General features: G+C 42.7%; 1 long non-coding RNA gene across 1 annotated transcript in view; it reads left to right on the top strand.

The window, feature by feature from the left end:
- Positions 1 to 9,704, top strand: part of LOC123735945 (uncharacterized) — a 284,243-nt gene that overhangs the window by 59,512 nt on the left and 215,027 nt on the right. The gene's annotated exons all lie outside the window — the stretch shown is intronic.

The raw sequence follows: 9,704 nt of genomic DNA, 5'->3' as shown, positions 1-9,704 counted from the left end.
ACTGTAGTAGGGTCCACATAGATACTAGTCATGCTGGTGTAGTCTATAGCTGAGCTGGTTAAACTGTAGTAGGGTCCACATAGATACTAGTCATGCTGGTGTAGTCTATAGCTGAGCTGGTTAAACTGTAGTAGGGTCCACATAGATACTAGTCATGCTGGTGTAGTCTATAGCTGAGCTGGTTAAACTGTAGTAGGGTCCACATAGATACTAGTCATGCTGGTGTAGTCTATAGCTGAGCTGGTTAAACTGTAGTAGGGTCCACATAGATACTAGTCATGCTGGTGTAGTCTATAGCTGAGCTGGTTAAACTGTAGTAGGGTCCACATAGATACTAGTCATGCTGGTGTAGTCTATAGCTGAGCTGGTTAAACTGTAGTAGGGTCCACATAGATACTAGTCATGCTGGTGTAGTCTATTGCTGAGCTGGTTAAACTGTAGTAGGGTCCACATAGATACTAGTCATGCTGGTGTAGTCTATAGCTGAGCTGGTTAAACTGTAGTAGGGTCCACATAGATACTAGTCATGCTGGTATAGTCTATAGCTGAGCTGGTTAAACTGTAGTAGGGTCCACATAGATACTAGTCATGCTGGTGTAGTCTATAGCTGAGCTGGTTAAACTGTAGTAGGGTCCACATAGATACTAGTCATGCTGGTGTAGTCTATAGCTGAGCTGGTTAAACTGTAGTAGGGTCCACATAGATACTAGTCATGCTGGTGTAGTCTATAGCTGAGCTGGTTAAACTGTAGTAGGGTCCACATAGATACTAGTCATGCTGGTGTAGTCTATAGCTGAGCTGGTTAAACTGTAGTAGGGTCCACATAGATACTAGTCATGCTGGTGTAGTCTATAGCTGAGCTGGTTAAACTGTAGTAGGGTCCACATAGATACTAGTCATGCTGGTGTAGTCTATAGCTGAGCTGGTTAAACTGTAGTAGGGTCCACATAGATACTAGTCATGCTGGTGTAGTCTATAGCTGAGCTGGTTAAACTGTAGTAGGGTCCACATAGATACTAGTCATGCTGGTGTAGTCTATAGCTGAGCTGGTTAAACTGTAGTAGGGTCCACATAGATACTAGTCATGCTGGTGTAGTCTATAGCTGAGCTGGTTAAACTGTAGTAGGGTCCACATAGATACTAGTCATGCTGGTGTAGTCTATAGCTGAGCTGGTTAAACTGTAGTAGGGTCCACATAGATACTAGTCATGCTGGTGTAGTCTATAGCTGAGCTGGTTAAACTGTAGTAGGGTCCACATAGATACTAGTCATGCTGGTGTAGTCTATAGCTGAGCTGGTTAAACTGTAGTAGGGTCCACATAGATACTAGTCATGCTGGTGTAGTCTATTGCTGAGCTGGTTAAACTGTAGTAGGGTCCACATAGATACTAGTCATGCTGGTGTAGTCTATAGCTGAGCTGGTTAAACTGTAGTAGGGTCCACATAGATACTAGTCATGCTGGTATAGTCTATAGTTGAGCTGGTTAAACTGTAGTAGGGTCCACATAGATACTAGTCATGCTGGTGTAGTCTATAGCTGAGCTGGTTAAACTGTAGTAGGGTCCACATAGATACTAGTCATGCTGGTGTAGTCTATAGCTGAGCTGGTTAAACTGTAGTAGGGTCCACATAGATACTAGTCATGCTGGTGTAGTCTATAGCTGAGCTGGTTAAACTGTAGTAGGGTCCACATAGATACTAGTCATGCTGGTGTAGTCTATAGCTGAGCTGGTTAAACTGTAGTAGGGTCCACATAGATACTAGTCATGCTGGTGTAGTCTATAGCTGAGCTGGTTAAACTGTAGTAGGGTCCACATAGATACTAGTCATGCTGGTGTAGTCTATAGCTGAGCTGGTTAAACTGTAGTAGGGTCCACATAGATACTAGTCATGCTGGTGTAGTCTATAGCTGAGCTGGTTAAACTGTAGTAGGGTCCACATAGATACTAGTCATGCTGGTGTAGTCTATAGCTGAGCTGGTTAAACTGTAGTAGGGTCCACATAGATACTAGTCATGCTGGTGTAGTCTATTGCTGAGCTGGTTAAACTGTAGTAGGGTCCACATAGATACTAGTCATGCTGGTGTAGTCTATAGCTGAGCTGGTTAAACTGTAGTAGGGTCCACATAGATACTAGTCATGCTGGTGTAGTCTATAGCTGAGCTGGTTAAACTGTAGTAGGGTCCACATAGATACTAGTCATGCTGGTGTAGTCTATAGCTGAGCTGGTTAAACTGTAGTAGGGTCCACATAGATACTAGTCATGCTGGTGTAGTCTATAGCTGAGCTGGTTAAACTGTAGTAGGGTCCACATAGATACTAGTCATGCTGGTGTAGTCTATAGCTGAGCTGGTTAAACTGTAGTAGGGTCCACATAGATACTAGTCATGCTGGTGTAGTCTATAGCTGAGCTGGTTAAACTGTAGTAGGGTCCACATAGATACTAGTCATGCTGGTGTAGTCTATAGCTGAGCTGGTTAAACTGTAGTAGGGTCCACATAGATACTAGTCATGCTGGTGTAGTCTATAGCTGAGCTGGTTAAACTGTAGTAGGGTCCACATAGATACTAGTCATGCTGGTGTAGTCTATAGCTGAGCTGGTTAAACTGTAGTAGGGTCCACATAGATACTAGTCATGCTGGTGTAGTCTATAGCTGAGCTGGTTAAACTGTAGTAGGGTCCACATAGATACTAGTCATGCTGGTGTAGTCTATAGCTGAGCTGGTTAAACTGTAGTAGGGTCCACATAGATACTAGTCATGCTGGTGTAGTCTATAGCTGAGCTGGTTAAACTGTAGTAGGGTCCACGTAGATACTAGTCATGCTGGTGTAGTCTATAGCTGAGCTGGTTAAACTGTAGTAGGGTCCACGTAGATACTAGTCATGCTGGTGTAGTCTATAGCTGAGCTGGTTAAACTGTAGTAGGGTCCACGTAGATACTAGTCATGCTGGTGTAGTCTATAGCTGAGCTGGTTAAACTGTAGTAGGGTCCACATAGATACTAGTCATGCTGGTGTAGTCTATAGCTGAGCTGGTTAAACTGTAGTAGGGTCCACATAGATACTAGTCATGCTGGTGTAGTCTATAGCTGAGCTGGTTAAACTGTAGTAGGGTCCACATAGATACTAGTCATGCTGGTGTAGTCTATAGCTGAGCTGGTTAAACTGTAGTAGGGTCCACATAGATACTAGTCATGCTCGTGTAGTCTAAAGCTGAGCTGGTTAAACTGTAGTAGGGTCCACATAGATACTAGTCATGCTGGTGTAGTCTATAGCTGAGCTGGTTAAACTGTAGTAGGGTCCACATAGATACTAGTCATGCTGGTGTAGTCTATAGCTGAGCTGGTTAAACTGTAGTAGGGTCCACGTAGATACTAGTCATGCTGGTGTAGTCTATAGCTGAGCTGGTTAAACTGTAGTAGGGTCCACATAGATACTAGTCATGCTGGTGTAGTCTATAGCTGAGCTGGTTAAACTGTAGTAGGGTCCACATAGATACTAGTCATGCTGGTGTAGTCTATAGCTGAGCTGGTTAAACTGTAGTAGGGTCCACATAGATACTAGTCATGCTGGTGTAGTCTATAGCTGAGCTGGTTAAACTGTAGTAGGGTCCACATAGATACTAGTCATGCTGGTGTAGTCTATAGCTGAGCTGGTTAAACTGTAGTAGGGTCCACATAGATACTAGTCATGCTGGTGTAGTCTATAGCTGAGCTGGTTAAACTGTAGTAGGGTCCACATAGATACTAGTCATGCTGGTGTAGTCTATAGCTGAGCTGGTTAAACTGTAGTAGGGTCCACATAGATACTAGTCATGCTGGTGTAGTCTATAGCTGAGCTGGTTAAACTGTAGTAGGGTCCACATAGATACTAGTCATGCTGGTGTAGTCTATAGCTGAGCTGGTTAAACTGTAGTAGGGTCCACATAGATACTAGTCATGCTGGTGTAGTCTATAGCTGAGCTGGTTAAACTGTAGTAGGGTCCACATAGATACTAGTCATGCTGGTGTAGTCTATTGCTGAGCTGGTTAAACTGTAGTAGGGTCCACATAGATACTAGTCATGCTGGTGTAGTCTATAGCTGAGCTGGTTAAACTGTAGTAGGGTCCACATAGATACTAGTCATGCTGGTGTAGTCTATAGCTGAGCTGGTTAAACTGTAGTAGGGTCCACATAGATACTAGTCATGCTGGTGTAGTCTATAGCTGAGCTGGTTAAACTGTAGTAGGGTCCACATAGATACTAGTCATGCTGGTGTAGTCTATAGCTGAGCTGGTTAAACTGTAGTAGGGTCCACATAGATACTAGTCATGCTGGTGTAGTCTATAGCTGAGCTGGTTAAACTGTAGTAGGGTCCACATAGATACTAGTCATGCTGGTGTAGTCTATAGCTGAGCTGGTTAAACTGTAGTAGGGTCCACATAGATACTAGTCATGCTGGTGTAGTCTATAGCTGAGCTGGTTAAACTGTAGTAGGGTCCACATAGATACTAGTCATGCTGGTGTAGTCTATAGCTGAGCTGGTTAAACTGTAGTAGGGTCCACATAGATACTAGTCATGCTGGTGTAGTCTATAGCTGAGCTGGTTAAACTGTAGTAGGGTCCACATAGATACTAGTCATGCTGGTGTAGTCTATAGCTGAGCTGGTTAAACTGTAGTAGGGTCCACGTAGATACTAGTCACGCTGGTGTAGTCTATAGCTGAGCTGGTTAAACTGTAGTAGGGTCCACGTAGATACTAGTCACGCTGGTGTAGTCTATAGCTGAGCTGGTTAAACTGTAGTAGGGTCCACGTAGATACTAGTCACGCTGGTGTAGTCTATAGCTGAGCTGGTTAAACTGTAGTAGGGTCCACATAGATACTAGTCATGCTGGTGTAGTCTATAGCTGAGCTGGTTAAACTGTAGTAGGGTCCACATAGATACTAGTCATGCTGGTGTAGTCTATAGCTGAGCTGGTTAAACTGTAGTAGGGTCCACATAGATACTAGTCATGCTGGTGTAGTCTATAGCTGAGCTGGTTAAACTGTAGTAGGGTCCACATAGATACTACTCATGCTGGTGTAGTCTATAGCTGAGCTGGTTAAACTGTAGTAGGGTCCACATAGATACTAGTCATGCTGGTGTAGTCTATAGCTGAGCTGGTTAAACTGTAGTAGGGTCCACATAGATACTAGTCATGCTGGTGTAGTCTATAGCTGAGCTGGTTAAACTGTAGTAGGGTCCACATAGATACTAGTCATGCTGGTGTAGTCTATAGCTGAGCTGGTTAAACTGTAGTAGGGTCCACATAGATACTAGTCATGCTGGTGTAGTCTATAGCTGAGCTGGTTAAACTGTAGTAGGGTCCACATAGATACTAGTCATGCTGGTGTAGTCTATAGCTGAGCTGGTTAAACTGTAGTAGGGTCCACATAGATACTAGTCATGCTGGTGTAGTCTATAGCTGAGCTGGTTAAACTGTAGTAGGGTCCACATAGATACTAGTCATGCTGGTGTAGTCTATAGCTGAGCTGGTTAAACTGTAGTAGGGTCCACATAGATACTAGTCATGCTGGTGTAGTCTATAGCTGAGCTGGTTAAACTGTAGTAGGGTCCACATAGATACTAGTCATGCTGGTGTAGTCTATAGCTGAGCTGGTTAAACTGTAGTAGGGTCCACATAGATACTAGTCATGCTGGTGTAGTCTATAGCTGAGCTGGTTAAACTGTAGTAGGGTCCACATAGATACTAGTCATGCTGGTGTAGTCTATAGCTGAGCTGGTTAAACTGTAGTAGGGTCCACATAGATACTAGTCATGCTGGTGTAGTCTATAGCTGAGCTGGTTAAACTGTAGTAGGGTCCACATAGATACTAGTCATGCTGGTGTAGTCTATAGCTGAGCTGGTTAAACTGTAGTAGGGTCCACATAGATACTAGTCATGCTGGTGTAGTCTATAGCTGAGCTGGTTAAACTGTAGTAGGGTCCACATAGATACTAGTCATGCTGGTGTAGTCTATAGCTGAGCTGGTTAAACTGTAGTAGGGTCCACATAGATACTAGTCATGCTGGTGTAGTCTATAGCTGAGCTGGTTAAACTGTAGTAGGGTCCACATAGATACTAGTCATGCTGGTGTAGTCTATAGCTGAGCTGGTTAAACTGTAGTAGGGTCCACATAGATACTAGTCATGCTGGTGTAGTCTATAGCTGAGCTGGTTAAACTGTAGTAGGGTCCACATAGATACTAGTCATGCTGGTGTAGTCTATAGCTGAGCTGGTTAAACTGTAGTAGGGTCCACATAGATACTAGTCATGCTGGTGTAGTCTATAGCTGAGCTGGTTAAACTGTAGTAGGGTCCACATAGATACTAGTCATGCTGGTGTAGTCTATAGCTGAGCTGGTTAAACTGTAGTAGGGTCCACATAGATACTAGTCATGCTGGTGTAGTCTATAGCTGAGCTGGTTAAACTGTAGTAGGGTCCACATAGATACTAGTCATGCTGGTGTAGTCTATAGCTGAGCTGGTTAAACTGTAGTAGGGTCCACATAGATACTAGTCATGCTGGTGTAGTCTATAGCTGAGCTGGTTAAACTGTAGTAGGGTCCACATAGATACTAGTCATGCTGGTGTAGTCTATAGCTGAGCTGGTTAAACTGTAGTAGGGTCCACATAGATACTAGTCATGCTGGTGTAGTCTATAGCTGAGCTGGTTAAACTGTAGTAGGGTCCACATAGATACTAGTCATGCTGGTGTAGTCTATAGCTGAGCTGGTTAAACTGTAGTAGGGTCCACATAGATACTAGTCATGCTGGTGTAGTCTATAGCTGAGCTGGTTAAACTGTAGTAGGGTCCACATAGATACTAGTCATGCTGGTGTAGTCTATAGCTGAGCTGGTTAAACTGTAGTAGGGTCCACATAGATACTAGTCATGCTGGTGTAGTCTATAGCTGAGCTGGTTAAACTGTAGTAGGGTCCACATAGATACTAGTCATGCTGGTGTAGTCTATAGCTGAGCTGGTTAAACTGTAGTAGGGTCCACATAGATACTAGTCATGCTGGTGGTGATGGTCCCCAGATGTGATGATTTATTCTGCTCTGTTTTATGTACGATCCTTATTTTCTGACTGATTTGAATTTGAAGAGATTTAAGGTTTTCATATTTGATAAAATACAATGTCCATTTCCATGAATCATGATGTCTGGTGTTGATGTAACAACAGGTGGTCTTTTTAATCCACTATCCAGAGTCAGGAACAGATGAAGTTAGGTCTGCTACTGTTCAGTGATTAAATATATATACTTCTGTGAATATATGAACCATTTCCTTCAAAAAATAAACTGCTCACATTCTGGAGATAAACTTTGTAAGGACTGTGTGTGTTTTGTGTAAATAGTTTCTGAAAAAAGTGTCCAGCTCAAACGCTGATTGTTGTTGTAAATGAGCGTTCTAAATGAGGGTTCTAAATGAGGGTTCTAAATGAGGGTTCTAAACGAGGGTTCTAAACGAGGGTTCTAAACGAGCGTTCTAAATGAGGGTTCTAAACGAGGGTTCTAAAGGAGCGTTCTAAAAAAGCGTTCTAAATGAGGGTTCTAAACGAGGGTTCTAAACGAGCGTTCTAAACGAGGGTTCTAAATGAGCGTTTAAATGAGGGGTTATATATATATATATATATATATATAGCACAACACAATCATCCTAACCGGAAAAAATGTAGGCTACATTTGTCGTAGCGCTAACTGAAGAAAGATTGACCCAACACAAGCAGTCATATTTTCTAACTCTCGGCTGACGTAAACTACAATATGAATTAGCTAATTGCAATTACTATGTCTAATTAATCACATCACGGGGTGAGCTCACCATTGATCGAAATAATTAGGTAAAACACTTTCTAGAAATGGAAAGTTATCCGAGATTAGTTTCAGCACGCAGCCATGCATTTTCCCCCTCACAGAAACCGAAGATAATAAAAGACAAGATGAGTTCGGTCTGTTTATAGTGTTGAAGGGGTGTGTCATCTACCGTCGTTCACATCCCACCATTCATTTCCGTAAGTCCTCAAAAAATGAGTGAACTCTTACTCACCTCATTTTGTTATAACATCTTTGGTCAAACGGATGATTACGTGAAAATTAGAATGCATTGTATGTCAACAAACATGGCTCCATACACATAGCTTGAATTAGCTTAGCTCATCATAATCAGTATAACCTTCAAATAAGTATTTTACACACATAATATGTGCCCATTACAATCTATGCAAGAATCGGAATGCATGATTTGTCACCCAGAATTGAAAACATGTGAATAAAACAGTAAATACACAAATAATTACCTCACAAAACATTTTCTGATGGTGATTTATTGATACAAGTGACGCATGCCGGCAGTCAATCACGTCCCCTCTCACTCTGAGCCATTCAGTGTTGTTGTTTATGTATGTAGCTAGTGAGCTAAGCTGTAGCATTAGCAATGTCTTTCAAAAGGAGACAACTCACAAATGTGGAAATTATGGAGATTTTTGTTAAAATTCTGACAATGAGTCTGAGTATGAAAGTCAGGAATCAGATTCTGACAGTGAGGAGCTGCCCCCCCCCCTTGTAGCCATTGAGAACCCTGAATCTGACGTTCCCTTGTCCACTGACCAAGTACCAGGTCCCTTTGAAGATGCTGGTGGTGATGGAGGGAGACCGACAGTGGATGAAGTACAGGAGTTCTGTGGTAGCTGGAAGGCCGCCAGTCATTTCACCCCTCCTGGCCCTGCTGTTTGTTTTGATGAGTCCCAGTCTGGAGTCCATTTCCATCTGAGGCAGAGTGCTTCAAGTTGTTTCTGACAGAGGAGCTGGTGGGAAACATAGTACAGGAGACCAATCAAATCATCAAATGTATTTATAAAGCCCTTTTTACATCAGCCGATGTCACCAAGTGCTGTACAGAAACAGTCTATGTTATGGAAAGAGCAGGTGTCCTTAATGTTTTGTACACTCAGTATATGTTGTGTCTACAAGCTCATTCCCACAGAAAACTGCAGAGGGAAGCAGTACCACCCAGTCAACCATCAGACTCCATTGTGAGACGCCTCACAGAGGATATTCAACCATCATTGCAAATCCAAGATGTCAATATCAACAAGGTGCTGATCAGTAAAGAGAAGAGAGACTAACATTCTAGAATGCTCCCTTTTTTCTGCAGGGTTCTCACAGTGAGAACCAACAGGATTACAATAGAGTGTTCTACGCTGTCTTCATCTGATCCAATTCAAAGATGACAATTATTTTATGGGATGAGAATTAAGTGGAGTGACTAATCTTAGCTGGTCTGAGAAAACTGATGAGACTTCTCTCCTTTATGTATACATTGGGCCAAGGCTTCTCTCCTCTGTGTGTTCTCTGATGACCCTTTTAGCTCAGCTGTTGATAAAAAACTAAATCTACAGTCAGATCTGTGATAATGCTTCTCTCCTTTCTGATTACCTTGGTGTCTTTTTAACTGGGCCAGTCGAGAGAAACTCTTTCCACAGTCAGAGCAGGAGTAAGGCTTCTCTCCTCTGTGTGTTCTCTGCTGAACTTTTAGGTCAGTTGATGTTGTGAAGCATTTTACACAATCAGAGCAGGAGTAAGGCTTCTCTCCTGTGTGTATACGTGCATGTGTTTTTAAGTTTCCCCGTCGAGAGAAACTCTATCCACAGTCAGAGCAGGAGTAAGGCTTCTCTCCTGTGT

This window comes from Salmo salar, unplaced genomic scaffold, assembly GCF_965601325.2.
Source record: "Salmo salar unplaced genomic scaffold, fSalSal1 ptg000005l, whole genome shotgun sequence".
Lineage (NCBI taxonomy): Eukaryota > Metazoa > Chordata > Actinopteri > Salmoniformes > Salmonidae > Salmo > Salmo salar.
This window is presented reverse-complemented; position numbering and strand designations above follow the sequence as displayed.